The 27871-nt window shown below is 39.2% G+C and overlaps 1 protein-coding gene across 3 annotated transcripts in view; it reads left to right on the top strand.

Annotated features, from left to right (window-relative positions):
• Positions 1-27871, top strand: part of raph1a (Ras association (RalGDS/AF-6) and pleckstrin homology domains 1a) — a 110835-nt gene that overhangs the window by 10617 nt on the left and 72347 nt on the right. The window contains exons 1-2 of one of the 3 annotated variants that reach the window (XM_061879476.1): positions 12366-13093; positions 13211-13280. The exons of 1 other annotated variant lie outside the window; for it this stretch is intronic. The gene's annotated coding sequence lies outside the window, so the exon portion shown is untranslated. Of the gene's footprint in view, positions 1-12365; positions 13281-27871 lie in introns of those variants that run through there. One more of the 3 variants, XM_061879477.1, reaches the window with a different exon arrangement.

Below are 27871 nucleotides of genomic sequence, written 5' to 3'. Positions count from 1 at the left end.
TGGTTTTTTAATTTGAAAAAACTCTTATACTATGGCCATCAGCGAAGACAAATCCACAAATTGGCTGCAGCGTCTAATAAGCCGTAGGGTTCAAAGTGTAGGAAATCCAGAATTTACGGCACTTGTTAAGTAAAAACTCTGCCTTGTTATTAATGAATACCTAAGCCTACTACGCTACTGTACTTGGCAAGCCAAGTGTCTTTTGAGGTGGTCGTTGGTGAAAAAAGGTTTGAGAGGTTTGAGATGTTTTGCTTGATGGCGGCCATGTTTTTCAAGCAGTATTGATCCATTTTACACACGCTTGATTGTAAAGTCCACGTGTCCAAATATTGTGGCAATTTGGAATAAACAGCCTGAAGTTATTCTGGGTGTTTTTGAAGAGCTGTGTGAGAAATTTCAAGTCAGACTTAGTTTGCAAAATAATCTTTTTTTTTAACAATGAGGTCATGAGTTCATACCTTTTTGGTTTGCCGGGTTGTGCAAAAATCCTTATTTGGCAGTACTGTATGTTTAACATGTGGCCGCCCCACAACGTTGTGTGCATCCATGTTCATGTTACACCACTTTTTGAGTAAATTGAACTTTAATTCCTGTATCTTTACGACACTGAAATATGGTCCCGGATACTGTAAGAAGTTTGATACCAAACATGAATTTGGTGGGTGGGGCTAAAGAGTGATCCCACAGACTTGTGTAGCTATCACTATCCTTTGTTGTTTTGCAAGCGCCACTGTTTGACCTTCGGGGGCTAAATGCGGTTCGACGTTTGTTTTGGGGATCAAACATGCGCTCTCCCCGTTACATTACACCCCATGTGGCACTCCCCATGGCGGCGCCGTGTCATGGCTGTAAATATGCCTCCGCTAGTCATGTCAGAAGTCAAATCAGGTTGCCGTTTTCACGTCTCGGACTATCACAGTCTCTTAATGTGGAAAAGTTCTCCCGCCTCCTGCCAGGAAATTCCTCTTTGTGTCGGGGGCGGATAGGGGAAGGTTTTTTGATATGAGCCTTTTATTTTTGGCCTTTCTTTTCCTAAAAACTTCCTATTTTAGATGTTTTTGGCAATCATTACTGACTTCTGATACAAGTTATCTTTTGCCAATGCCGAAATGATGTAAATTATGCAGAAATGTAGACCCTTTAACCTCCTGAGATCAATTTGTTTTGCAAAACATGGTTATATTTGTACAAAATGTGTAACTCTGACAAAAGTAAGACAAACTATAAATGTCCCCTATGCTATAAAAATGGGACCCATTACCTCCCTGCTTGGCACTCAGCATCAAGGGTTGGAATTGGCGGTTAAATCACCGAAAAATGATTCCCGGGCGCGGCCACCGCTGCTGCTCACTGCTCCCCTCACCTCCCAGGGAGTGATCAAGGGTTATGGGTCAAATGCAGAGAATAATTTCGCCACACCTAACTTTAAATGTCCCCTGCAGAAGACACAGGTTCTGTACTATATCTAATTTAAAACAAAGTAATTTAGTCAGACATTGCACAGAAATATACTGTAGGTGCCGTGTCCACTGCTGTGGACATTTGTTTTCCATAATAGGGTTTGCGTTTGTTCCCAAAATGTGTAACTGACACACAAAAATGACAAGGTGTCCACTACAAAGGACGCTGGTTCTCAGGAGGCTAAAATGAAAGTTTTCAAGCATGACAAAGTTAAAGCAGAACCTTGACATTACAAACCTATTTTGTGCTAATACCATCCAAATAATCTGGAAAATATACAAAACTGCTTAGGTGTGAAATTTAATGTCATAAATGTCAAAAATTGTTTTTTTTGCTTTTTCTTTGGCATATTACTTACATGTACAAAATATCCAAGGCCGAATCGCATTGGGAAGTATCCAGTAACAAACGTGTCCGCATCATTCAATTTACTGGGTGTAACTTGATGAAATATTGTGGCCAGTAGGTGTCGCCAACAATAAACAGGCACTTAGTTTCAATTTTAAAGACAGCATAAGTCCACACCAGAAGGTTGATAATAAATAAGTTATTTTTTTTAATACTGACCATTGTTCTTTGTTTGACTCATTTAACTTGATCAAACCTTTAAAACATTTCTCATGACAAAGCAATTAAAAATTGTGTGATTCATGCTCATATGATATCGGATTAATATCGGTATCGGCCAAGATAATGGGGGCCCTTAGGGAGATTTTAGAGTGTGTTCGTTCACTTTTGTCTAAAAGCGCCAAATTTGGCACAGGTGTAGCGCAGGGCATACTTAAATGATTTGGCTAGGGCACCCGGGCCGCTGACCTTTGGGGTCGCCACAGCGGCTGATCCAATATGGCCACCACCTGAACGCGCTTTTGCCTCTACATTTGAACCACATGAGCTACAAATCCAAACTTTGTGTCTATTTCATGTTTTTTGACAATTAGAAATATGATGGAAAAATTATCTTTATGATTGGGTGTGTCTAGACACCTAATTGACATGTTTCCAAGAGGGCGGCTATGTAAAAATTAGGTGTACCTTAACTTTTGATACTTTTGGCAAACTATTTTAGGTTTTTTGAGCCTAAGAAAAATACTGGAATGATCAGATTTATGATTATTTATTTACTAGAGCACTTTAATTTCCATATTAACAACGTAGCCAATATCTACCAAAATGTATTGCACATATCACAGATAAAATGTAAAGCTACAGATGTATTGTATTTTTCGGAGTATAAGTCGCTCCGGAGTATAAGTCACACCCGCTGGAAATGCATAATAAAGAAGGAAAAAAACATAAATAGGTCGCACTGGAGTATACATCGCATTTTTGGGGGAATTTATTTGATAAAACCCAACACCAAGAATACACATTTGAAAGGCAATTTAAAATAAAGAATAGTGAACAACAGGCTGAATAAGTGTACGTTATATGACGCATAAATAACCAACTGAGAAGGTGCCTGGTATGTTAACGTAACATATTATGGTAAGAGTCATTCAAATAACAATAACATATAGAACATCCTATAAGTTTACCAAAACATCTGTCACTCCTAATCGATAAATCCCATGAAATCTTATACGTCTAGTCTCTTATGTGAATGAGCTAAATAATATTACTTGATATTTTACGGTAATGTGTTAATAATTTCACACAAGTCGCTCCTGAGTATAGGTCGCACCCCTGGCCAAACTATGAAAAAAACTGCGACTTATAGTCCGTAAAATACAGTATTTCATTGTAACATTATTAAAAATGGAGAAAGTCTGTGTTACCACCGCCCAACTTTATTTTCATGTAATGCATTTTTCAGTGTAGCTATTAACAAACAATATGGCCTCCACGTCATCTGATAGTAATAGTAGCAGCAGCAGCATCAATTGGGATTTATGTTGTCTCTGCCAATTACAGTCTGATGACCCCTTACAAACAAACACCCACAAGTGAAGGACTTTTGTCGCTAGAAAAGGATGTCAAAGATTTCATTGAAATTGCGAATGCTATACCTTCATGTATAAATGTCACAATTGATCCATTGAATGATGGTTCAGGTATCGCATCAACACCTGTATTAAATGAGGCCAAATACCACAAACGCTGCAGAAGCTACTGTAGTAGTTCTCGTGTTAAAGAGGCTCGAAAGCATGAGGATTATGCTGTCCCCTCCTTATTAAGTCCTAAGAAGCTTTGATCAAGTCATCCCCAAACCAGTGGTATTCATTGTGTGCTATGTGAAAATTTCATATAAACATTAGAAAGGAATCATGCATGTTGCACCAGGTATACTCACAACAATGCCTAAGTTACGTCCAATGTCTTTAGAATAGCAAAACACCACTTGGAAATATGCAAATTAGGGGTCTAGACACACCCAAAAATAAAAATGAGCATTCCAACACATTTCTAATTTTCAAAACACATGAAATAGACACCAAGTTTACATTTGTAGCTCATATGTTTCAAATGTTAGGGACACAAGCTATTACAAGTGTTGGTCATATTTGATTGGCCGCTGTGGCGACCCCAAAGGTCACCGGCACGGGCGCCCTAGCTAAATCATTTAAGTATGCACTGAGCTACACATGCGCCAAATTTGACACTTTTAGACAAAAGTGAACGAAAATATCATCCCTAAGGGCCTCCACTAAGATTCAAGCCTCCAATTTTGATATAAGTGAAAAAAGTTTTATCAGGTACTTGAGCTGTGGATTTTTGGGCACCACACGATTCGAGTCGCGGTGGTAAAGTATGATTCATAGACGATTCTTGAATCAAAATCAATACTTTTTGATTCCTCCATAAAATAAATAAACCGCTCTGATACATTTCTATATTACTTAAAATAAAAACTTTTTTTTAATTTAATAAAGTGGCTAGACAAAACAGATGTGAAAAGAATTGTGTGTGTGTGTGTGGGTATATATACATATATATATATATATATATATATATATATATATATATATATATATATATATATATATATATATATATATATATATATCCATCCATTTTCTACCGCTTATTCCCTTTCGGGGTCGCGGGGGGCGCTGGCGCCTATCTCAGCTACATTTTTTTTTTTTTTGTATATGTACATGTATTCATATATATATTTTTTGAATCGATAAAGAATCATTACAAATAAGAATCGTGATTAATTTGAAGATTGATTTTTTTTGTTTTGATATCGCTATCAGGGACCGAGTTGTAACCACAAGCTGCCTTCACAGTCCCATTATGATGTGTTTATGAGCTACAAATGCTATTATGGCGATACAAATGTATCTCTGACGAGCCACCATGGGTAAATGTGTCGCAAACACCAAAATGAAGTTACCTTCTTGGTCTCCTGTAACGTGCTGTATGGATCCTCAACAGGCGATCCTGCGCCAAGCTCCCCATTTTTTTTTGTAGCTACGGCTGTTAAAGTAGCTTTGAAAACACAACACAATTAGAATGTGCAGAGTCAGCACGCCAGATGACGCAATAGTGTGTTGTTATTGTATACAGCTGTTGTTTACACTACACCTGCTAACTATGGTCTTTTAGAATGGGCATCGTTTTTCTACTTTTCAAACAGTGTCAATAATGTGCACGTGTGTGTGTGGGTTCTTGTATTTCTACCCTTCTTGAGACATCAACAAGGAAAAGTACCTTCCATATGAGGACCAGTGAACAAGTTAGGACCCAAATCATGGCCCCAATACGGAAAACCATTGCATCTAATAGAGAATGTCTCATTTGCACTCCTGGTGGTGAAATTAGTGTGGTCCCAAAAAGGAGGGATTTTTTAACCTGACTGTGTGTCAGTTTTAAAAGTGCTCCGCCTCTGGTCAACATATGAAATAACAAATGTGTGTAAAAATTTCAAGTGCAGAGCGTGTCTAAGAAATTGAAATGTGCCCCCTTTTGGACAAAATAATTAATATTTTTTTGTATTAATAAAAAAATTATATAAAGACATACTGTAATTACTTGAAGTAAATATCCATCCATCCATCCATCCATCTTCTTCCGCTTATCCGAGTTCGGGTCGCGGGGGCAACAGCCTAAGCAGGGAAGCCCAGACTTCCCTCTCTCCAGCCACTTGGTCTAGCTCTTCCCGGGGGATCCCGAGGCGTTCCCAGGCCAGCCGGGAGACATAGTCTTCCCAACGTGTCCTGGGTCTTCCCCGTGGCCTCTTACCGGTTGGACATGCCCTAAACACCTCCCTAGGGAGGCGTTCGGGTGGCATCCTGACCAGATGCCTGAGCCACCTCATCTGGCTCCTCTCGACGTGGAGGAGCAGCGGCTTTACTTTGAGTTCCTCCCGGATGGCAGAGCTTCTCACCCTATCTCTAAGGGAGAGCCCCGCCACACGGCGGAGGAATCTCATTTCGGCCGCTTGTACCCGTGATCTTATCCTTTCGGTCATGACCCAAAGCTCATGACCATAGGTGAGGATGGGAACGTAGATCGACCGTTAAATTGAGAGATTTGCTTTCCGGCTCAGCTCCTTCTTCACCACAACGGATCGGTACAACGTTCGCATTACTGAAGACGCCGCACCGATCCGCCTGTCGATCTCACGATCCACTCTTCCCTCACCCACGAACAAGACTTCTAGGTACTTGAACTCCTCCACTTGGGACAGGGTCCCCTCCCCAACCCGGAGATGGCCTTCCACCCTTTTCTGGGCGAGAACCATGGACTCGGACTTTGAGGTGCTGATTCTCATTCCGGTCGCTTCACACTCGGCTGCGAACCGATCCAGTGAGAGCTGAAGATCCCAGCCAGATGAAGCCATCAGGACCACATCATCTGCAAAAAGCAGAGACCCAATCCCGCGGCCACCAAACCGGAACCCCTCAATGCCTTGACTGTGCCTAGAAATTCTGTCCATAAAAGTTATGAACAGAGTCTGTGACAAAGGACAGCCTTGGCGGAGTCCAACCCTCACTGGAAATGTGTTCGACTTTCTGCCAGCAATGCGGACCAAGCTCTGGCACTGATCGTACAGGGAGCGGACCGCCACAATAAGACAGTCCGATACCCCATACTCTCTGAGCACTCCCCGCAGGACTTCCCGAGGGACACGGTGGAATGCCTTCTCCAAGTCCACAAAGCACATGTAGACTGGTTGGGCAAACTCCCATGCACCCTCTAGAACCCTGCCGAGAGTATAGAGCTGGTCCACAGTTCCACGACCAGGACAAAAACCACACTGTTCCTCCTGAATCCGAGGTTCGACTATCCGGCGTAGCCTCCTCTCCAGTACAGTACTCCAGAAGTAAATAATGAAGATAAAAAAACAATTACAATCAGAAAATTCCCCCCAAAAATGGAAAAAAAAGCTTACTATTTTTATATTTGCAGAGTATGTATATACAAACCCCGTTTCCATATGAGTTGGGAATTTGTGTTAGATGTAAATATAAACGGAATACATCCATCCATCCATTCTTTAACGCTTATTCCCTTTGGGGTCGCGGGGGAGGTGGTGCCTATCTCAGCTACAATCGGCCGGAAGGTGGCGTACACCCTGGACAAGTACCACCTCATCGCAGGGCCAACACAGATAGACAGACAACTTTCACACTCACATTCACACACTAGGGCCAATTTAGTGTTGCCAATCAACATATCCCCAGGTGCATGTCTTTGGAAGTGGGAGGAAGCCGGAGTACCCGGAAAGAACCCAAGCATTCACAGGGAGGACATGCAAACTCCACACAGAAAGATCCCGAGCCCGGGACTGAACCCTGACTACTCAGGACCTTCGTATTGTGAGGCAGACGCACTAACTCCTCTGCCACGGTGCAATGATATGCAAATCATTTTCCTATTTTTTTTGCAAATAATAATTAACTTAGAATTTCATGGCTGCAACACCTGCCAAAGTAGTTGGGCAAGGGCATGTTCACCACTGTGTTACATTACCTTTTCTTTTAACGACACTCAATAAACTCTTGGAAACTGAGGAAACTAATTCTTTAAGCTTTGAAAGTGGAATTCTTTCCCATTCTTTTTTTATGTAGAGCTTCAGTCGTTCAACAGTCTGGGTCTCCTCTGTCGCATTTTACGCTTCATAATGCGCCACACATTTTCGATGGGAGACAGGTCTGGACTGCAAGCAGGCCAGGAAAGTACCCGCACTCTTTTTTTACGAAGCTTCGCTGTTGTAACACGTGCTGAATATGGCTTGGCATTGTCTTGCCGAAATAAGCAGGGGTGTCCATGAAAAAGACGGCGCTTAACTGGCAGCATATGTTGTTCCAAAACCTGTATGTACCTTTCAGCATTAATGGTGCCTTCACAGATGTGTAAGTTACCCATGCCTTGGGCACTAATGTACCCCCATTCCATCACAGATTGCTTTTGAACTTTGCATCAATAACAGTCTGGATGGTTCGCTTCCCCTTTGGTCCGGATGACACGATGTCGAATATTTCCAAAAACAATTTGAAATGTGGACTCGTCAGACCAAAGAACATTTTTCCACTTTGCATCAGTCCATCTTAGATGATCTCTGGCCCAGAGAAGCCGGCGGCCTTTCTGGATGTTGTTGATAAATGGCTTTCACTTTGCATAGTAGAGCTTTAATTTGCATTAACAGTTGTAGCGATGAACTGTATTTAGTGACAGTGGTTTTCTGAAGTGTTCCTGAGCCCATGTGGTGATATCCTTTAGAGATTGATGTCGGTTTTTGATACAGTGCCATCTGAGGGATTAAAGGTCACGGTCATTCAATGTTGGTTTCCGGCCATGCCGCTTACATGGAGTGATTTCTCCAGATTCCCTGAACCTTTTGATGCTATTATGGCACGTAGATGATGAAATCCCTAAATTTCTTGCAATTGCACTTTGAGAAACGTTGTTCTTAAACCGTTTGACTATTTGCTCACGCAGTTGCGGACAAAGGGGTGTACCTCGCCCCATCCTTTCTTGTAAAAGACTGAGCATTTTTTTGGGAAGCTATTTTTATACCCAATCATGGCACCCACCTGTTCCCAATTAGCCTGCACACCTGTGGGATATTCCAAATAAGTGTTTGATGAGCATTCTTCAACTTTATCAGTATTTATTGCCACCTTTCCCAACTTCTTTGTCACGTGTTGCTGGCATCAAATTCTAACGTTGATGATTATTTGCAAAAAAAAAAATAAAAAAAGTTTATCAGTTTGAAAATCAAATGTCTTGTCTTTTTAGCATATTCAACTGAATATGGGTTGAAAATGATTAGCAAATCATTGTATTCCGTTTATATTTACCTCTAACACAATTTCCCAACTCATATGGAAACGGGGTTTGTATTAGTAACGTTGTAAGTACAAATCTTTATATATCTACAAAGGGTGGTCCTAAAGAGGTAGGCATTTTTCGGAGGTCTAAAGAAGGTAATAAATAAATACACACATACACACACACACACACACACACACACACATTCTTATATTTGCTACCTTCTTGAGATTTCCGAAAAATGCCTACCTCTTTAGGACCACCCCTTCTAGATGTATAAAGATTTGTATTTACAACATTAATAATATATATAAACTATGCAAATCTAAAAAAGGTAAGCTTTTGGTTATTTTTTGTTTGTAATTGGTTTTTAATCTTCATTATTTACGTCGATATTACATTATGTCTCTATATAATTATTATTATTTTTTTTTTTTTTAAACAATTTTGGCCAAAGGGGGTGCAATTCAATTTCTTACTCACACTTGTTATTTCATAGGTTGACCAAAGGGGAGCACTTCAAATGTTTACACACAATTGAAAAATCCCTTCTTTTTGGAACTACCCTAATTTCACCACCATGGGTGCAAATGAGGCATTCTCTATTCGATGCAATGGTTTTCCGTATTGGGACCATGATTTGGGTCCTAACTTGTTCACCGCTCCTCATATGGAAGGTACTTTTCCTTGTTGATGTCTCAAGAAAGGAAATACAAGAACACGCACACACACACACACACACACGCACACTCAGCGTTAACAAACAAGGTCCTCTGTGAATTTAGCTTTGTAAACAAACAGTTCAAGTCTCTTCCTTATCGGTATTAGAACTTTAAAAGTTGGATTCCAGTGGGGATATGTCAAAAAAAACACAAGACATGTAGGGGTCAGAGGTCAGGGGTGTCATCCTAGTGTTGGTCCAGACGACTTTCTGCTCAGGCACAGAGAGAGCCCTCTTATTTTCTCCTGGCTATTCTCTGTTGTCCTGCTCCATGTCACAGGCGAGCAAGACGCGATGCTGGCGGTGGCGAGTGCAAGCACCGAGGGTCCGGTTGTCTTCTTGGAGACTGAGTGTAATTCCAGACAGATGTACAAAGCGGCGCTTTGGCTGCTCGCGCTTCTTGGAAAATTCTCTCTCATTTCTTCGTCTTATTTTTTTTAATTCTTTTTTTCCCTCCTCTCCACGTGGGCCAAGTCTCTCTCTTCTCTCTCGGCCCGTGTGGAGAACCAGGGGCAGGTTGAGCAGCTGGGAATCAGGACACTTTTTGGACCACGCTCAGTGGAACCCCTAGGCTATGTTCACACCGCAGGGTCGGAGGTCCAATTCGGATTCTTGTGTCAAGTCCAATCTTTTTATGTATGTGCACGTTAGGGTTGTACGGTATACCGGTACTAGTATAGTACCTATGGTACCATAGGTACCAGTATAGTTTTTTTTTTTACAGGTATGGCGTCACGTTGTTACTCAGCTGGTTTTACGAGCAGAGGAGCATGTTCAGCAGCACACACACACAGAGTACTTACAAGCAGACACAGCGTGTAGAGAGAAAAGAGAGAACGGACATATTTTGGTCTAAAATTTACAGATAAAGGTGAAATTATAACACTGAAACACCCTCAGGAAGAGGTGCTTTTTAGACATGGGTAGCTAGCTAGTGGCTAACATCCACCTGCAGTCGGCAGTGTTTTAGCTACTTCTAAATCACTACTCCTCGCCTCCTTTTATATTTATTTATAGTCAAAAATATGATTACAACATTTTAGTATTATGTTTGTGTTCAATTACAGTAAGTGTGTTGTTTATCCTAAAAATTCCTGCCCCTTCCTTTTACACACTATGACGTTTTTACCCCTTTTTTTGGGACATACACTGCAAAAATATTGTGCCGTGGCCTTAAAACCATGATATTGTACCGCAAAATTTTAAACTGTTATATCTCTACAAAAGAGTGCAAGATTTTACAAAAAAGGCAGAGAAAAGTGACACGCACTCCAGGTCGAAGAACGCACTTCCTTAAAGGTTTGTTTGATTTACTTTTATCTTGATATTATTTGTGTTTTATCCTGTTTCGGAGTTCTTGAAACGCATTTTTGCTACGAGTGTTTCAGCGAGTCTAAATAAAAGAAAGCGAATGTTGGCTAAACTTAAAAGAGTTAAGTTTTTTTACCAAAGACAACAATCATAAATGAATCTTTCAGCACATACACAATGTTGACATCTATAGTTATGTTTAAAAAAATAAAAAATAAAATTCAATCTTTCAGCACATACACAATGTTCACATCTATAGTTATATTTTGATGAAGACGGTGAAAAACACGCTACTTGTAAACGGCGAGTGCAACAAAAGCAAACATGGCATTTTTGACGCAGAGTTATATCATGAAATGCAACCTTGGCTCTGGCAGTTTGTGGACATTTGTTTGTTTGTGGGACATGTGTTTGTTTGTGAGACACGTGTTTGTTTGTGGGACATTGGCTTTAAAGGTTCTGTATGATCATTGTATTATTTAATCATTTTAAGGGTGCCACAACAGAATATTTAAAGTACTAGTGTGTCAAGATTTCGATATGGCGAACCATTGCTATATTTAACCCGGCGATAGATTACACAATTCACTATAAAAAATCACTCGGAAAAATCAACACATTTTTTACAGTGCACTGAACCTGAAAACATGAAATATTTGCTGGCTTTTTAAGCCATATTAATGTGATTTGCGTGTTTTTAGAAATGTGTCTTCATTTGGTGTTTAATAAAGTTTTTTTAATGATTTTTTCTTATTGTTCTTTTTCTTCTTCTTTGTGTTCTTCTTCTTGTTGTTGTTGTTGTTCTTCTTCTTCTTCTTCCTGTTCTATTTTTTCCAGTTCTTCTTGTTATTCTTCCAATTCTTGTTCTTGTTTTTCTTTTTTTTCTTGTTCTTCTTTTTGTTGTTCTTCTTCTTTGTGTTTTTCTTGTTCTTCTTCTTCTTGAACTTGTTGCTCTTGTTATTCTTATTGTTGTTGTTGTTGTTGTTTTCTTATTCTTTTTGTTCTTCTTTTTGTTCTTCTTTGTGTTCTTCTTGTATTTCTTCTTGTACTTCTTGTTTTTCCTGTGGTTGTTCTTGTTCTTCCTGTTCTTGTTCTTCTTTTTCTTGTTCTTCTTTTTACTTATATTCTAGTAATTGTTGTTGTTGTTGTTGTTCTTCTTCTTCTTCCTGTTCTTGTTCTTGTTTTTCCAGATCTTTTTGTTACGTTTCTTCCTGTTCTTGTTCTTCCTGTTCTTGTTCTTCTTTTTGTAATTCTTCTTCTTATTCTCTTTGTTCTTGTTCTTCTTCTTTGTGTCCTTCTTGTTCTTCTTCTTCTTGTACTTCTTGTTCTTTTTGTTCTTCCTGTGCTTGTTCTTCTTCTTCTTTTTCTTCTTCTTCTAAATATTCTTGTTGTTGATGTTCTTCTTCTTCTTCTTTTTCTTCTTTTTATTGTTCTTTTTGTTGTTGTTCTTTGTGTTTTTGTTTTTATTCTTCTACTTATTGTTCTTGTTCTTTTCCTTCTTGTTCTTCCTGTTCTTGTTCTTCTTATTCTTCTTAATATTGTTGTTATTCTTGTTGTTGTTGTTTTTCTTCTTCATCTTTTTCCATATTAATGGTATTTGCGTGTTTAGTAATGTGTTTTAATTTTGTGTTTTTTAATGATTAAGGCGAGTTCACTTTCTGTCTTAGACACCTGCATTGTGCACGTGTTGCTTTTAAATGGGGAAAAACCTTAACGCCGCTTGTATTCATGCTATCATTTAAGCTAGCTAGCCAGCCATTTGCGCGCTAGCTTGCTTCCTCAGCATAAAGGGTCAGTGAGTTTATAGAAGCGTGTTTAATTAAACAGTTTTTTCATTTGAATGTAAAACTGTTACACTAACTGTCGGGAGTTTATCATGAGTACGGTTTATCGTCACGTCCCCAATATGCACACATCACACCAAACTTTCCGATCAGCGGCCTTTATTTAGCGAGAACACAACAAGATTTCAACATGTGTTCATAGTTGGCAGCAAGTCGGATCATTCTTAGTCCAGTTCTGTCAACACAGAGCTGTCCAAACACATCCAAAACTTCAGCTGGGCCACGACGGAACATCTGCAGGCCGTCGTGTGTCTCTGAAAAATGACGTGTGTTCATCCTCATTTTGTCTTCTGAGAGTGTAAACTATGGAGGAGTTGTTGAGCCAGAACAGAAGCAAGGTTTTGAGATGTTAAGTCTGCGGGTGACTGAGATTAAGTACGCGCTCCACAAGTCTCTGGTTTCTGCAGCCGTACCTTTCTGCTTGGTTCCCAGACACATGTTCTACCCACCAGCGCAAACCACAGAGAGATCCGGACTCTGGAGGAGATGGAAAGTGTTCCTCACGCCTGCCTGCCCACACTGAGCAGCTTTTGTGAGTCGAGAGAAGGGATGGTACCCGATTCTCTACTTTTTTAAGTCCAGTACTACCGAGTACCGATTCACGTAAGTTCAAATCTTTTGTCGCACGTGACATCAAGTCTCGTTGCAGACTCAGCACCGGGTATAACACTTGGCGGAGAAACAAGCACTGAGAGCAGACTCAGCAAAACTACCTCGAGGTAATGTTACGATTGTCAATGCATACAAAGCAACTAGGCAAGCAAGGTTAATCAGTGTCTTTATTTCGAAAGCTTTTTTTGACACTCAAATGATGCTGACAATTTAATAAAAATATAAACAGTGAGTTTTCAAAATTCAGTGTATAAAGATTCAGTGTAAAAGAGATCTGTTTAAAAAGATTCAGTGTATAAGAAAAATCTGTTTAAAAAAAATCGGTGTAAAATAATTCAGTTTAAAAAGATTCAGTGTATAGAGAAAATAAAACATTGTATAAAAAAATTCAGTGTATAAAAAAATCAATGTAAAAAAATAAGTTTAAAAAGATTCAGTGTAAAAAAAATTCAGTGTATAAAAAATAATTTCATAAAAAAATTAAGTTTAAAAAAAATCAGTGTAAAAAAAGTTTAAAAAGATTCAGTGCATAAAGATTTAGTGTAAAAAAAGTTATCTGTATGATAATGTAATTGTATAAAAAAAAAAAAAAACACTATATAAAAAAATCCAGTGCTGAAAAATGTGCTGCTTTAAAAAGCAAGGCTGAAGTAATCAATCCTGTCTCAGAAGCAGCCAATGAGGTGTCAAGTTTGAAGTCACGTGACAGGGGTCTTGCAAAAGAGCATAAAAAAGGTAGTTAGTATAATACAACATAATTAATACTTCTATGCCCGCTGGATATTTTTTTTCAAAAGATTCCAATGGTTAAAATCTGCACTTTTTTTTTTACACTTAATTTTAAAACTCTGTTTTTATTTTTCAATGAAAATGTCAGCATAATTTGATATCAAAATGATTCAGTTCAGAAAATTGAAACCCACAAAATCCAGTCACATAAATTCAATGTAAAAAAAAAAAAATAAAGACACAATTAAACCTCCATACCAATTGACTTCATTGTATATACAAACCCTGTTTCCATATGAGTTGGGAAATTGTGTTAGATGTAAATATAAACGGAATACAATGATTTGCAAATAATTTTCAACCCATATTCAGTTGAATATGCTACAAAGAAAAGATATTTGATGTTCAAACTGATAACACGTGACTAAGAAGTTGGGAAAGGTGGCAATAAATACTGATAAAGTTGAGGAATTCTCATCAAACACTTATTTGGAACATCGCACAGGTGTGGAGGCTGATTGGGAACAGGTGGGAGCCATGACTGGGTATAAAAGCAGCTTCTGTGAAATGCTCAGTCATTCACAAACAAGGATTGGGAACGGTCACCACTCTGTGAACAAATGCGTGAGCAAATCGTCAAACAGTTTAAGAAGAACATTTCTCAACGGGCTATTGCAAGAAATTTAGGAATTTCACCATCTACGGTCCGTAATACCATCAAAAGGTTCAGAGAATCTGGAGAAATCACTGCACGTAAGCGATGATATAACGGACCTTCGTTCCCTCAGGCGGTACTGCATCAAAAAGCGACATCGATGTGTAAAGGATATCACCACATGGGCCCAGGAACACTTCAGAAAAACACTGTCGGTAACTACAGTTTGTCGCTACATCTGTAAGTGCAAGTTAAAACTACTATGCAAAGCCAAAGCCATTTATCAACGAAACCCAGAAACGCCGCCGGCTTTCCTGGGCCCGAGCTAAGGTAAGATGGACTGATGTAAAGCGGAAAAGTGTTCTGTGGTCTGACGAGTCCACATTGCAAATTGTTTTTTGGAAACGGTGAACGTTGTGTCCTCTGGACCAAAGAGTAAAAGAACCATCAGGACTGTTCTAGGTGCAAAGTTGAAAAGCCAGTATCTGTGATGGTATGGGGGTGTATTAGTGCCCAAGGCATGGGTAACTTACACATATGTGAAGGCACCATTAATGCTGAAAGGTACATACAGGTTTTGGAGCAACATACGTTGCCATCCAAGTAGTGTTATCATGGACACCCTTGCTTATTTCAGCAAGACAATGCCAAGTCACTTGTTACAACAGCGTGGCTTTATAGTAAAAGAGTGCAGGTGCTAGACTGGCTTACCTGTAGTCTAGACCGGTCTCCCGTTGAAAATGTGTGGCACATTATGAAGCTTAAAATACCACAACGGAGACCCCGGACTTTTGAACAACTGAAGCTCTACATAAAACAAGAATGGGAAAGAATTCCACCTGAAAAGCTTCAAAAATGTGTTTCCTTAGTTCCCAAAGGTTTATTGAGTGTTGTTAAAAGAAAAGGTGATGTGACACAGTGGTGAACATGCCCTTTCCCAACTACTTTGGCACATGTTGCAGTCATGAAATTCTAAGTTAATTATTATTTGCAAATAAAAAATAAAGTTTATGAGTTTGAACATCAAATATCTTGTCTTTGTAGTGCATTCAATTGAATATGGGTTGAAAAGGATTTGCTAATCATTGTATTCCGTTTATATTTACATCTAACACAATTTCCCTACTCACATGGAAACGGGGTTTGTAAAATAAGGCTACGCTTTTCCAAAAAAGTTACAACTTAATGCTAATATATGTTGGCTTTGCTATTGACATGCTAATGTGGCATTAGCGATTTTACATGGCATTTCAACACCTCCAAATTAATGAAAACTACAACTAATATGCATGTTACAATCAAAGCTTGTACGCAATGAGTACAATGCTTACATTATAAGCACTTTTTAGGGCGCAACAAGAGACCACACAGCAAAGACTAAACTAACTTACTAGCCAAAACACGCTAAACTGTGTACACTACTGCCCTCTAACATCTTGGACTTGCAACTGGAATTGATACTCAGAAGTGTGATGATAAAACAAGCTATAACAGTTAGCATAAACAGGTCATTTTTAAACGAAACCAACGAGGCCTTCCTCCGTTGCTCGGCTACAAGAGAGCGAGTGCCTTTGTTAATGCAACCAACCTTGCATCGCAACTTCTGCTTTCTTCTGACAACAAAGAAGAAAAAATATTGGTTTAACCAACTTTTGTTTTTTTAAGTGTGGAATGTTTTGCATTTTCCCCATCATGCATTGCAATGGATTTAAATGGGTGTAAATTTAAATGTTTTATGGTGCATGGATGTTTTTTATAATGTCCACAATGTTCATTGAGTAGGTTGTATTGTGTGTCACCATGTTTGTTGACTTTTTGTGTTGGTTGGAATTTATATTTTTTCCACATGGTCCTGGGCTCGAAAAAAGACACGCACCTGGGGATAGGTTGATTGGCAACACTAAATAGGCTCTAGTGTGTGAATGTTGTTTATCTGTGTTGGCCCTGCGATGAGGTGGCGACTTGTCCAGGGTGTACCGTGCTTTCCGCCCGAATGCAGCTGGGATAGGCTCCCGCACCCATGTGACCCCGAAAAGGACAAGCAGTAGAAAATAGATGGATGGATGAACTAAGTAAGGTGGTTTGCATTGGGTCAAATAAGTAAATGCTGCACTTACTTTCATCCAGAGCATAATTAAAGGGTAATTGACACCTGAATTACTCACGCTGTCCGATAGATGGCGATTTAATAGCCTCATTTTGATTTACGCATCAAAAGTCACTTACTAGTTTAGCAGGAACAGAGCCAAGGCAGCATCGGTCTGAAATTTAAAGGCGGGACAATGTTGATCCTGACTGCTCGTTTTTTCTTTTTTGTCGTCTCAGACAAAACTTTCCTTTTCTTTGTTTGTAATGTAGCTTGGGCCATGATAGCAGTAATTGCATGTATGCCTTCTTCTTCTTCTTCTTTTTCTTCTTCCTCCTTCTTGTTCTTGTGCTTCTTCTTCTTCTTCTTCTTCTTCTTCTTCTTCTTCTTTTTCTTGTTCTTGTTCTTGTTCTTATTGTTATTTTTGTTTTTGTTCTTGTTTTCTGGCGGCACCTAAGCGTTTGCATTGACTTCTGTCTTTTTTAATGGGTAGAGGGAGAGTGACGTATCTCTTGCTCTTGTTATTGTTGTTGTTATTGTTCTTCTTGTTCTTAGTCTTCTTCTTCTTCCTCTTCTTCTTGTTTTCTGGAGGTATGTAAGCATTTGCATTGACTTCTGTCTTTTTTAAGGAATGGGTAGAGGGAGAGTAGCGTACGCCGTGAAACAAGTCAGCACATTTGTAGTTTTGTGTCCTGCCACCCTCCCCAAAGTCATTAAGTGCCAGTCAAAGTGACACAGACGCCCTCAGGTGGTGACAGAGGTGTCATTCAACCTCGATGTATCATCCCAAAAGTTCTACAAATATTTCCTGACGGTTGAAAAGTTACTTAGTGCTGCTTTAAATTTGAGATTACAGGGCGCCATTTTAAGGCCAACTTTAAAAGCAAGCTGGCCATCCTCTGACTGAACTACCGCTATACTGCCATCTTTTGTACCTAATTAAAAAAGCCTTTACAACATTTTCCAAGTCGAGTTCCAAACCCTGGTGGGTATACCTTTGTAGACCACTCGAGGAGACAAATTGTTATAGGTCTCTTTTACGCCAGTTCAGATGTTTGATCTCCCCAGCAGAACTCTGCACTGCCCCCTAGCGTTCAGGAGGTTTTTGTTTTGCTATTCAAGTTAATGTTGTGATCCTCTTCTTCTTTTGCATTTCCACCTTAGGCCTTTTTACAGCCAACCTGACAGCGTTGAGCTGAGTCAGCGCTCTCTCATTCAATCATTATCTCCATCACGCACAGAGTTTGTCTCCTGCCACATACTTGCGAATCTACTTAGAAGACACCTCACGCTGGAGGGGAAAAAAAACACTTCTTCTGTCTTTTGTTTGTTCCCTCTTCAGTCCGGTTGTTCTGGCTTTGCTCCGGTCCACATGTTGTCTCTGGCAGGCAGCTGGAAACATCTCTCATCCCACAGCACGTTCCCCCCGCACTAGGAGCTCTAGAAGGAAGCATGAGGATTCTCCACGTGGAGAGAAAACATGATCACGTTCCCTGCAGTGTTTATGTTCGCAAAGCTAAGCTGTTTGAAAAAAATGTTTGGGTTAAAAAAAACTGGCCGCTCAGTAGCTAGAATGTTAAATATGGTGGTTTGACAGTGTATCACTAAATGGAAAAACAACGCTACCAGTTATTTTGATGGCCACTGAGCTGCCAGTTTTTACCGTTAAAATCTGTGGTCCACTACTTCTGTGAGTTCAAGCCTCCACTCCTCTGAGATTGAAACCAGCAACCCATCCAGCATTAAGTCCACTTCTTGCTCTGCAACAGTAACCTAATAGTGCACTGGCCTTTTGCTAACATTGTTTCATTGCACACTAACATGGTGCATTACTTTGAAAGTGCCCTGAGTGAAGCGTTTAAAATCAATAAGGTTCTTCTTTGCTGTGTCTGCAGTGTTGCCAATACATTTATTCACTCGTGGCGCCCCGCTATGCAGACGTTTGCCTGACTTAAAATGGATCGTGTGCTGCCTGTTAAGAATTTTCTGTGTCTATGTAGTCTCCTATTTGGAAATATTTTACTTTGAAAATTCTGCTTCCTGTTTTGCTTGTGTTCAAATGACCACTTGCTACATACAGTATGTGAGTATTTTAACGTGTTAGGAGATCTTTTGGAAACCAGGCTGGGGGATTCATTTTGTAAATGTGCTTCCTTTTTTGCTTGTGTTCCAATTAAGGCTGGGCGATATGGACGAAAAAGTAAATCTCGATATATTTTTACTAGAGGTATCCGATAATTTTTTTTTTGCCGATATCCGATATTCCGTCATTGTTCAACTCTCAATTACCGATTCCGATATTAACCAATACCGATATATACAGTCGTGGAATTAACACATTATTACGGTTGTCCCACTCCGATATTTGGATCGGATCGGCCGCCGATATTTGCCAAAAAATGCGTATCGGCAAGGCATGGGAAATTGCAGATGCAGATCCAGTTTTTTTTAAAACCCGGTCCGTGTTTTCCTACGCACCGATTTAAATAATACATTCCACTCTTCTGCTGCTCCCTACACTCCGTTCCGCATTTTCCAGCACACCTTCAACACATCCACAGGTCTGTGTTCTAGTTAAGACGGCCGTGTGAATTAAAAGTTATGGTAAAAATGTCAGCTGTGTGGGATTATTTTACCCTACAAAACGAAAAAGATGAAGAGGTGGAGTGCAAAACATGTCACAATAAAGTCAAGCGTGGTGGTAAAGTAAGACATTTTAATGACTCTTGAGAGTAAGGTGCTTTTTAGCACTCATTATTGATGAACACAGGAGCAGGCTGACACCTGAGCATCTTGAAGTGCTCGTCGTTGTTAGAAAGAATCTCCCCATTATGTTTGGACTTCAATTGTTTGCCCCACCACCCCTGACTGGGGCAAACAATTGAAAGGAGTGTGTAGATAAGTTTATTTTTAAAAGTTTTTTTTTTTTTTTTAAGTTTACACTTGTTCAAGAGCAAGTATTGATGGTGAGTTATAGACATTTTATCCCACTCAGGTTGTTTGTGTGTTTTGCTTTTTTTAATAATGTTTACAGCATTATTTGCACTTTATACTGTTCTCTTTTTTACTGTTTAATGATGCCATTTCTGTTTGTCATGTATAATTTTTTCTATTTTGTGTTTATCCTTGAATACCAACCATTGTGTATTATTCAAACTCGCCTAATTCAGCTGGCTAGTTGTTCTCAATAGTACTAAAACCCTTTTCAACATGAATCTGACAACTAAGTAGGCTAAATAACTTTAAACTTTAATACATGTTCAGATAGGCCTGCATCGGTATCGGTATCGGATCGGAAGTGCAAAAACAATATCGGTATCGGATCGGAAGTGCAAAAACCTGGATCAGGACATCCCTACACATTATTATGCCTAATTTTGTTGTGAAGCCCTGCTGGATGCATTAAATAATGTGACAAGGTTTTCCAAAATAAATCAACTCAAGTTATGGAAAAAAATGCCAACATGGCACTGCCATATTTATTATTGAAGTCACAAAGCGCATTATTTTCTTTTAACATGCCTCAAAACAGCATTTTTTAGAATTTGGGACATGCTCTCCCTGAGAGACCATGAGGAGGTTGAGGTGGGCGGGGTTGAGGTGGGGGGTTAGGGGGTAGCGGGGGTGTATATTGTAGTGTCCTGGAAGAGTTAGTGCTGCAAGGGTTTCTGGGCATTTGTTCTGTTGGGTTTATGTTGTGTTACGGTTCGGATGTTCTCCCGAAATGTGTTTGTCATTCTTGTTTGGTGTGGGTTCACAGTGTGGCGCATCTTTTTAACAGTGTTAAAGTTGTTTATATGGCCATCCTCAGTGTGACCTTTATGGCTGTTGACCAAGTATGTATTGCATTCACTTGTGTGTATGAAAAGCTGTAGATATTTTGTGACTGGGCCGGCACGCAAAGGCAGTGCCTTTAAAATTTATTGGTGCTGTGTACTTAAAGTTTACTGGCGCTCTGTACGTCTCCCTACGTCCGTGTACGCAGCGGCGTTTTAAAAAGTCTTAAATTTTACTTTTTGAAACCGCTAATTTTGAAACCTATACAGATAATTTTCGATATTGCATTTTAAAGCATTTATCGCCTGACAATATCGGCAGTCTATTATCGGACATCCCTAATTTTTGATGAAATTCGGTATTCTCTTTGTATTATTGTCCCCATATATTTTTGGGTGAAAGTACACATATAAAGACATTAAGTTTTGAGTAATATTCAGTGAAATTGAAGTGAATGACAACTGTACTGTAAAGAGTTCGTGGCACTTTTTTTAACCCAGTTAGTCAAGATGGGTACTAACAGAACATAAAATAAACTGTTTAAGTAGTAGAGAATTACAGGACATAAATAAAATACAAAAATATTATTTTTACGTGAAATAAATAAAACAGCTGTGTAACAAATACAAAATGTATCAAACTCCGATAAAAAAATATATATATTTACAGGCGGACATTTTGAGATTTCCCTTCCTGGTTCAATGACCCGCATACTTGCCAACCTTGAGACCTCCGATTTCGGGAGGTGTGGGGTGGGAGGAGTGGTCGGGGGTGGAACGGGGGCGTGGTTGGGGGCGGGGCGTGATTAAGAGGGGAGGAGGATATTTACCGCTAGATTCATAGATTCACCAAGTCAAGTATTTCATATATATATATATATATATATATATATAAAAGAAATACTTGAATTTCAATGTTCATTTATTTACACATTTACACACACATAACACTCATCTACTCATTGTTGAGTTAAGGGTTGAATTGTCCATCCTTGTTTTTCTACCCATATGCATGTACAGTAGATGGCAGTATTGTCCTGTTTAAGAGTGCCACAACATTGCTGTTTGGCAGACGAACTGCTTTACGGTAGACGAAAACGGACTGCTGTTGTTGTGTGTTGTTTTACCGCGCTGGGGGGACGTTGATGAAACTGCCTAACAATAAACCCACATAAGAAACCAAGAACTCGCACTCGATCATTCTACAGTTATAACGTCATTGGGCAGACACGCTCTTTATACACGTCATACACGTCACTCAGGTCCGCATGGAGCTGGAGGGGGCGTGGCCTCCAGCTCTGCCTGAATTTCGGGAGATTTTCGGGAGAAAATTTGTCCAGGGAGGTTTTCGGGAGAGGCGCTGAATTTCGGGAGTCTCCCGGAAAATCCGGGAGGGTTGGCAAGTATGATGACCCGCCCTATCTTGCCTCTGATTGGCCTGTCCCTAACCAAGCGTGACTCATCATAGTAAACAACCAACCAATCAGGGATGTTCTGAGAAGTCATGGAAGGAGGAAGGGGAGGGGTTTAGTAGCCCAGGCAGGGGGTGCGGGGGAGAACAAGGAACAGAACAAATAAGCGGCGTTTGGTAATTTTGACGTAAAATAAATTATATCGATATCACAATATTTTATTAATTAATATCTTGTTTAGAAACATATCGATATATCTTACAAACTCGATATATCGCCCAGCCCCAGTTCCAATAGCCACTTGCTATGTGAGTATTTTAACTTGTTAGGAGATCTGTTGGAATCCAGGGTGGGTGATTCATCGTTCTTTCTTATTTTTTATTTTTTAAGAGTTCATACAAAAAACAACCACGTCGGATATTTGCTTTTTCCCTTTGGAACTCCCTTTTGCTCACGTAGCATCTAGGTGTGTCCCGATTCACCTTTCGATACGATATTGATATTGGAGTATTGAGTATCGGTCCAATACGACATCAGCAGGAATCCTTCATACTTTATTATTTTGTAGTGTTAGAAAAGGTGTGATTACGTGAAAGGAGTCAAACAGAGACCAATGGTAGGCCTGAAATATACCAAACTATTATTAACTACTGTATGGAATGTTGTCTTTAAGTTGAAGTGGAGTGGTAGCTGTTTTCAATTCATGAAGTTAGGTTGAATGATGCGGACATGTTTGTTACTGGATACTTCTGCCTTGAAGACTTTGTATGTGTAAGTACTATGCAACTACAGTAGTTCCTAGTATTTTATAGCTATCGGTATGGTACTGTATTCTGGACAAGTAACTAAAAGAGTAAACATGCTCAGCTATAGGCTACTCGGAAAAAGCAGCTACACAACAGCTAAGCACATAAGCTACACACAAGTTATAATCATTGAACAATATTGCAGTGTAAAACAGCACATTTGTCATTATAAACAAATATCAAATAATTATAATTGCATATACCTAACACATGCAAAGTCCCCATGTGGAAGTAAAGTATCCAGTAACAAACGTGTCCGTATCATTCTCTTTGTATTATTGTCCCCAAAAAAAAAACAATTGCCACTCCACTTCAATCTCTGAAGACAGCTTAAGTCCATTCCAGACAGGTTAGTGTTTTTCAAAATTCCAGTTGATCACACCTTTTCTGACATGCCACACTACAACATTTCGAGTAATATTAGGTTCTTAAAGTAATATGTAGTGTATCAGGTTACCCCCAATTACCGGACATAACGCGGTGGCTTGCGTCACAGTGGAGATGAGGACATGGTTTTTGAACCAACTCGACTTCACGGATGACGTCATGCCTAAAAATGTGGGTTTGCGTCCGCAGCCTTCAGCTGCCGCTAGACTAAAATGTCTCGCTAGCTGGCCTAAATAAGGTGCGTTTGGCTGGGGGTGATGGGTGAGGGGAGGGGGCGTCCACCACCATCTCCGTGCTTAAGCTTCTCAGTTACACACGCACACACGCATTGAAACATGGTGTGCATCCCCTAGGCTGAATTGAACTCATATTTCCCACTCATGTGCCGGTCAGTGAACATCCCCCAGACAGACACTCACAAATAGTCAAATGTGTTGAGCAGATGACACACTTTTTCTCCACCATTCCTCTTCGTCTCTTCTTTTGAAACGTTTGTGTACACCAACTTGTTTGAACTGTGTTATTCTTTTTTTTTATAACTCCATATTAATTCAACAGTTGTGTCACTCGAGTCCACTTCCTTGGATTTGGTCAAAGTGGCCCAAATCTGATTTTTTTTTTTTTATCTGATTTTAAAAAGTAAAATGTGATCTTTATCAGACTGCAGTGTAAATGCTTACTGGCCCCAATGTGGCCTTGACGTCACCTTGCTGCGCAGTTCGTTAAAGTAAGAACTAAGGAAGTTGACCGGAATCTGTAAATGATCAAGGACCTTGCTACTACAAAATAAAATACAAGGGGCAGTAGTACCATGAAAAGTCCTGCACAGCCAAGCAAAATGCCGATTAAATAGAAGAATAGCAAAAGTGCACTTCGAATGATAGCCATGGTCGATAATGGTAACATGTCCGAAAAGGAGCAAGCATAGAAAATGTCTGACACACTCTTCACTTGTGCAACGCCGGGCAGCCAGTTAACATCCGAATGTCCTCCAATAAGCACACCACTTCTTCTATTTTCGTCAAGTAATTTACAAAAGGTAAACATGCGAGGATATAGGCTACTAGCAGCTACACAACAGCTTAGCACACAATAGCACACAAGCTAGACATACGTAGTAGTAATAATTTAACAGTATTTTAGTGTAAAAGTTGTCAACATAAACAAGTATCAAATCAGTATAGTTGCATAGTACTTACGTTTACAAAGTCTCGAAGGCAGAAGTGTATTAGAAAGTATCCAGTAACAAATGTGTCCGCACCTTCCAGCTTACTTTATTGTGGCCACTAGGTGTCACCACTTCAATTTAAAGCAGGGGTCACCAGCGCAGTGCCCACGGGCACCAGATTGCCCGTAAGGACCAGATGAGTCGCCCGCTGGCCTGTTCTAAAAATAGCTCAAATAGCAGCACTTAACAGTGAGCTGCCTCTATTGTTTAAATTGTATTTATTTACTAGCAAGATGGTCTCGCTTTGCTCGACATTTTTTATTCTAAGAGAGACAAAACTCAAAAAGAATTTGAAAGGCCAAGAAAATATTTTAAAGACTTGGTCTTCACTTGTTTAAATAAATTCATTTATTTTTTTACTTTGCTTCTTATAACTTTCAGAAAACCGATTTTAGAAAAATAATACAACCTTAAAAATGATTTTAGGATTTTTAAACACATACCTTTTTACCTTTGAAATTCCTTCCTCTTCTTTCCTGACAATTCAAATCAATGTTCAAGTAAATGTGTTTTTTTTATTGTGAAGAATAATAAATACATTTTGATTTAATTCTTCATTTTAGCTTCTGTATTTTCGACGAAGAATATTTGTGAAATATTTCTTCAAACTTATATGATTAAAATTAAAAACAAATATTCTGGTAAATCTAGAAAATCTGTAGAATCAAATTGAAATCTTATTTCAAAGTCTTTTGAATTTCTTTAAAAAAATTTGTTCTGGAAAATCTGATTTGTCTTTGTTAGAAATAAAGCTTGGTCCAATTTGTTATATATTCTAACAAAATGCAGATTGGATTTTAACCTATTTAAAACATGTCATCAAAAATATATATTTATATTGAGAAATCATTAAGATGATCAGTGTTTCCACGAAGATAGATATCATTTATTAATAATAATAACATTGAGTTAAAGGTAAATTGAGCAAATTGGCTATTTCTGGCAATGTATTTAAGTGTGTATCAAACTGGTAGCCCTTCGCATTAATCAGTACCCAAGAAGTAGCTCTTGGTTTCAAAAAGGTTGGTGACCCCTGATTTTAAGACTGCAAAAGTCCATCCCAAATGATTTTTCATACCTACCATTGTTCTTTGTTTGACTCATTTCGCTTGAATAAACCATTTTCTAACATTTCACACTACATATCATTTAAAAGTAGCATTTAAAATATTGTGGCAATTTTGGTATGAAAAAGTTGTTCAGGAGTCGTGTCACTTGACTTGAGTCCACCTCCCTGGATTTGGTCAAAGAGGCCCAAATCGGATTTTTTGTACGTAAAATGTGATCTTTATCAGACTCCAATGAAATGCTCACTGGCCCTGACGTCACTTGCGTGTGCAGTTCAATACAGTAAATACAAAGGAAGTTGACCGTATTCTGTAAATGAACAAGTAAGTCGCTACTACTATCCATCAATCCATTTTCTGCCGCTTATTCCATTTGGGGCCGCAGGGGGCGCTGGTGCCTATCTCAGCTACAATCGGGCGGAAGGCGGTGTACACCCTGGACAAGTCGACACCTAATCGCAGGGCCAACACAGATAGACTGACAACATTCACACACTAGGGCCAATTTAGTGTTGCCAATCAACCTATCCCCAAGTGCATGTCTTTGGAAGTGGGATGAAGCCGGAGTACCCGGAGGGAACCCACGCATTCACGGGGAGTACATGCAAACTCCACACAGAACTACTTCTACTACAAAATAAAATACAAGTCGCCACACTTTTAAAAATGAATGTGGGTTTTTTGGACGTGAAAATAAATTAATATATTGTATGAATGGATGTATAAAGTGATTTCTAATCTCTTTATGGCTGTAAAGAATAGGCAACACAGACATCTGCATGGATCTACTGTAGCTTTATTTTTCATTTCATTTACTTAAACAACTTACGCAATGTACTTAACAAGTAAGCAATCGATATGTCTTCCAAATCAGTATGTATTCATAGATTACGTATTAGGACTGGGCGATATGGCTGTAAACAGTATCACAATATAGGTTTTTTATATTGATCAATATCTATTTTTTTATGCCCTATGGAAAACACTGACATGGAGAAAAAAAATTAAATGACAATATTTTCATTTGAAATTCAATCCTGCTCTGATTATAATCCCCACAAGTGTCAAGGCAGAAAGGAAATGTCAACACAAGTATGGAAAACACTCAAACAAAATGTTAAATGAAATCACAATAAACACTTAATAACCTCTTTAAGGGGGACCATTATCACAATTTCTGAAGGGTTAAAACCAATAAAAATCAGTTTCCAATGGCTTGTTTTATTTTTCAAAGTTTTTCTCAAAATTTTACCCATCACGCAATATCCCGAAAAACGGCTTCAAAGTGCCTGATTTAACCATCGTTATATCCACCCGTCCATTATCCTGTGACGTCACAGCGTGACCACACAGAAACAAACATGGCGGCTAGCACAAAAAGGTATAGCAATATTAGCTCGGATTCAGACTCGGATTTCAGCGCCGTAAGCGCTTCAACAGATTACGCATGTATTGAAACGGATGGTTTGAGTGTGGAGGCGGGTACCGAAAACGAAATTAAAGAAGAAACAGAAGCTTTTGAGCCATATCACGACAGACAGCGGCACGGGAATAAGCGCGGACGAATTTGGCGATCGCCTTTTAACCAACGATTGGTATGAGTTTGTTTGGCATTAAATGTGGGTGGAGGGAAAGGCTGGAGGCAAATATAGCTACAAATGAGGCAAAATGATGCAATATGTATATACAGCTAGCCTAAAAAGCATGTTAGCATTGATTAGCTTGCAGTCATGCCGTGACCAAATAAGTCTGATTAGCACACTCCACCTAAGTCAAAAACTCACCTTTGTGATTTCGTTGACTTTATCGTTGGAAATGCATCTGCTTTGAATAATCGCAGGATATCCACACATTCTTGCCATCTCTGTCCTAGCATAGCTGTCGTCGGTACAGTGTGCAGAACAAATGAGGGACTTTCGCATCTTTTGACCACTGTTGCAACTTGAAACCGTCTCTGTTCTTGTTGTTACACACTCCGACAACACACCGACGAGGCATGATGTCTCCAAGGTACCAGAAAACAGTCGAAAAAACGGAAAATAACAGAGCTGATTTGACTTGGTGGTGTGTGTAATGTGTTTGAGAAAATGGCGGGTCAGTTCACGATGTGACGTCATGGGTGAAAGGTCATTGCTCCGACAGGCGACCAATTGAAAGGCGTTTAAATCACCAAATGCACCCTTTTAGAGGTCGGAAATCAGTTAAAAAAACATGGTCTTTTTTCTGCAACATCAAGGTATATATTGACGCTTACATAGGTCTGGTGATAATGTTCCCTTTTAAGTTGAGGTTCAAAATAAGTAAGATGTAATAAATGATTCATAAAGTTTAAGAAAATAGTGCAAAGTGTGACTATAAACTATAAAACTAACTAAAAACTAAACTAACTAAAAAATATAAACGAAAAAAACCTGAGAAGATCTTTTTTCTGCAGGTTTAGTGCTAGGAAATAACGTCTGTGTAACATTAATTTGCCCTGTTCTTCTTATTTAACTGTGGAAGGGAATTTGTGTTATGCAGTAATTATTGTAAATATGATTATATCGATAATT

This window comes from Nerophis ophidion, linkage group LG19 (genome assembly GCF_033978795.1).
Source record: "Nerophis ophidion isolate RoL-2023_Sa linkage group LG19, RoL_Noph_v1.0, whole genome shotgun sequence".
Taxonomy (NCBI): Eukaryota; Metazoa; Chordata; class Actinopteri; order Syngnathiformes; family Syngnathidae; genus Nerophis; species Nerophis ophidion.
This window is presented reverse-complemented; position numbering and strand designations above follow the sequence as displayed.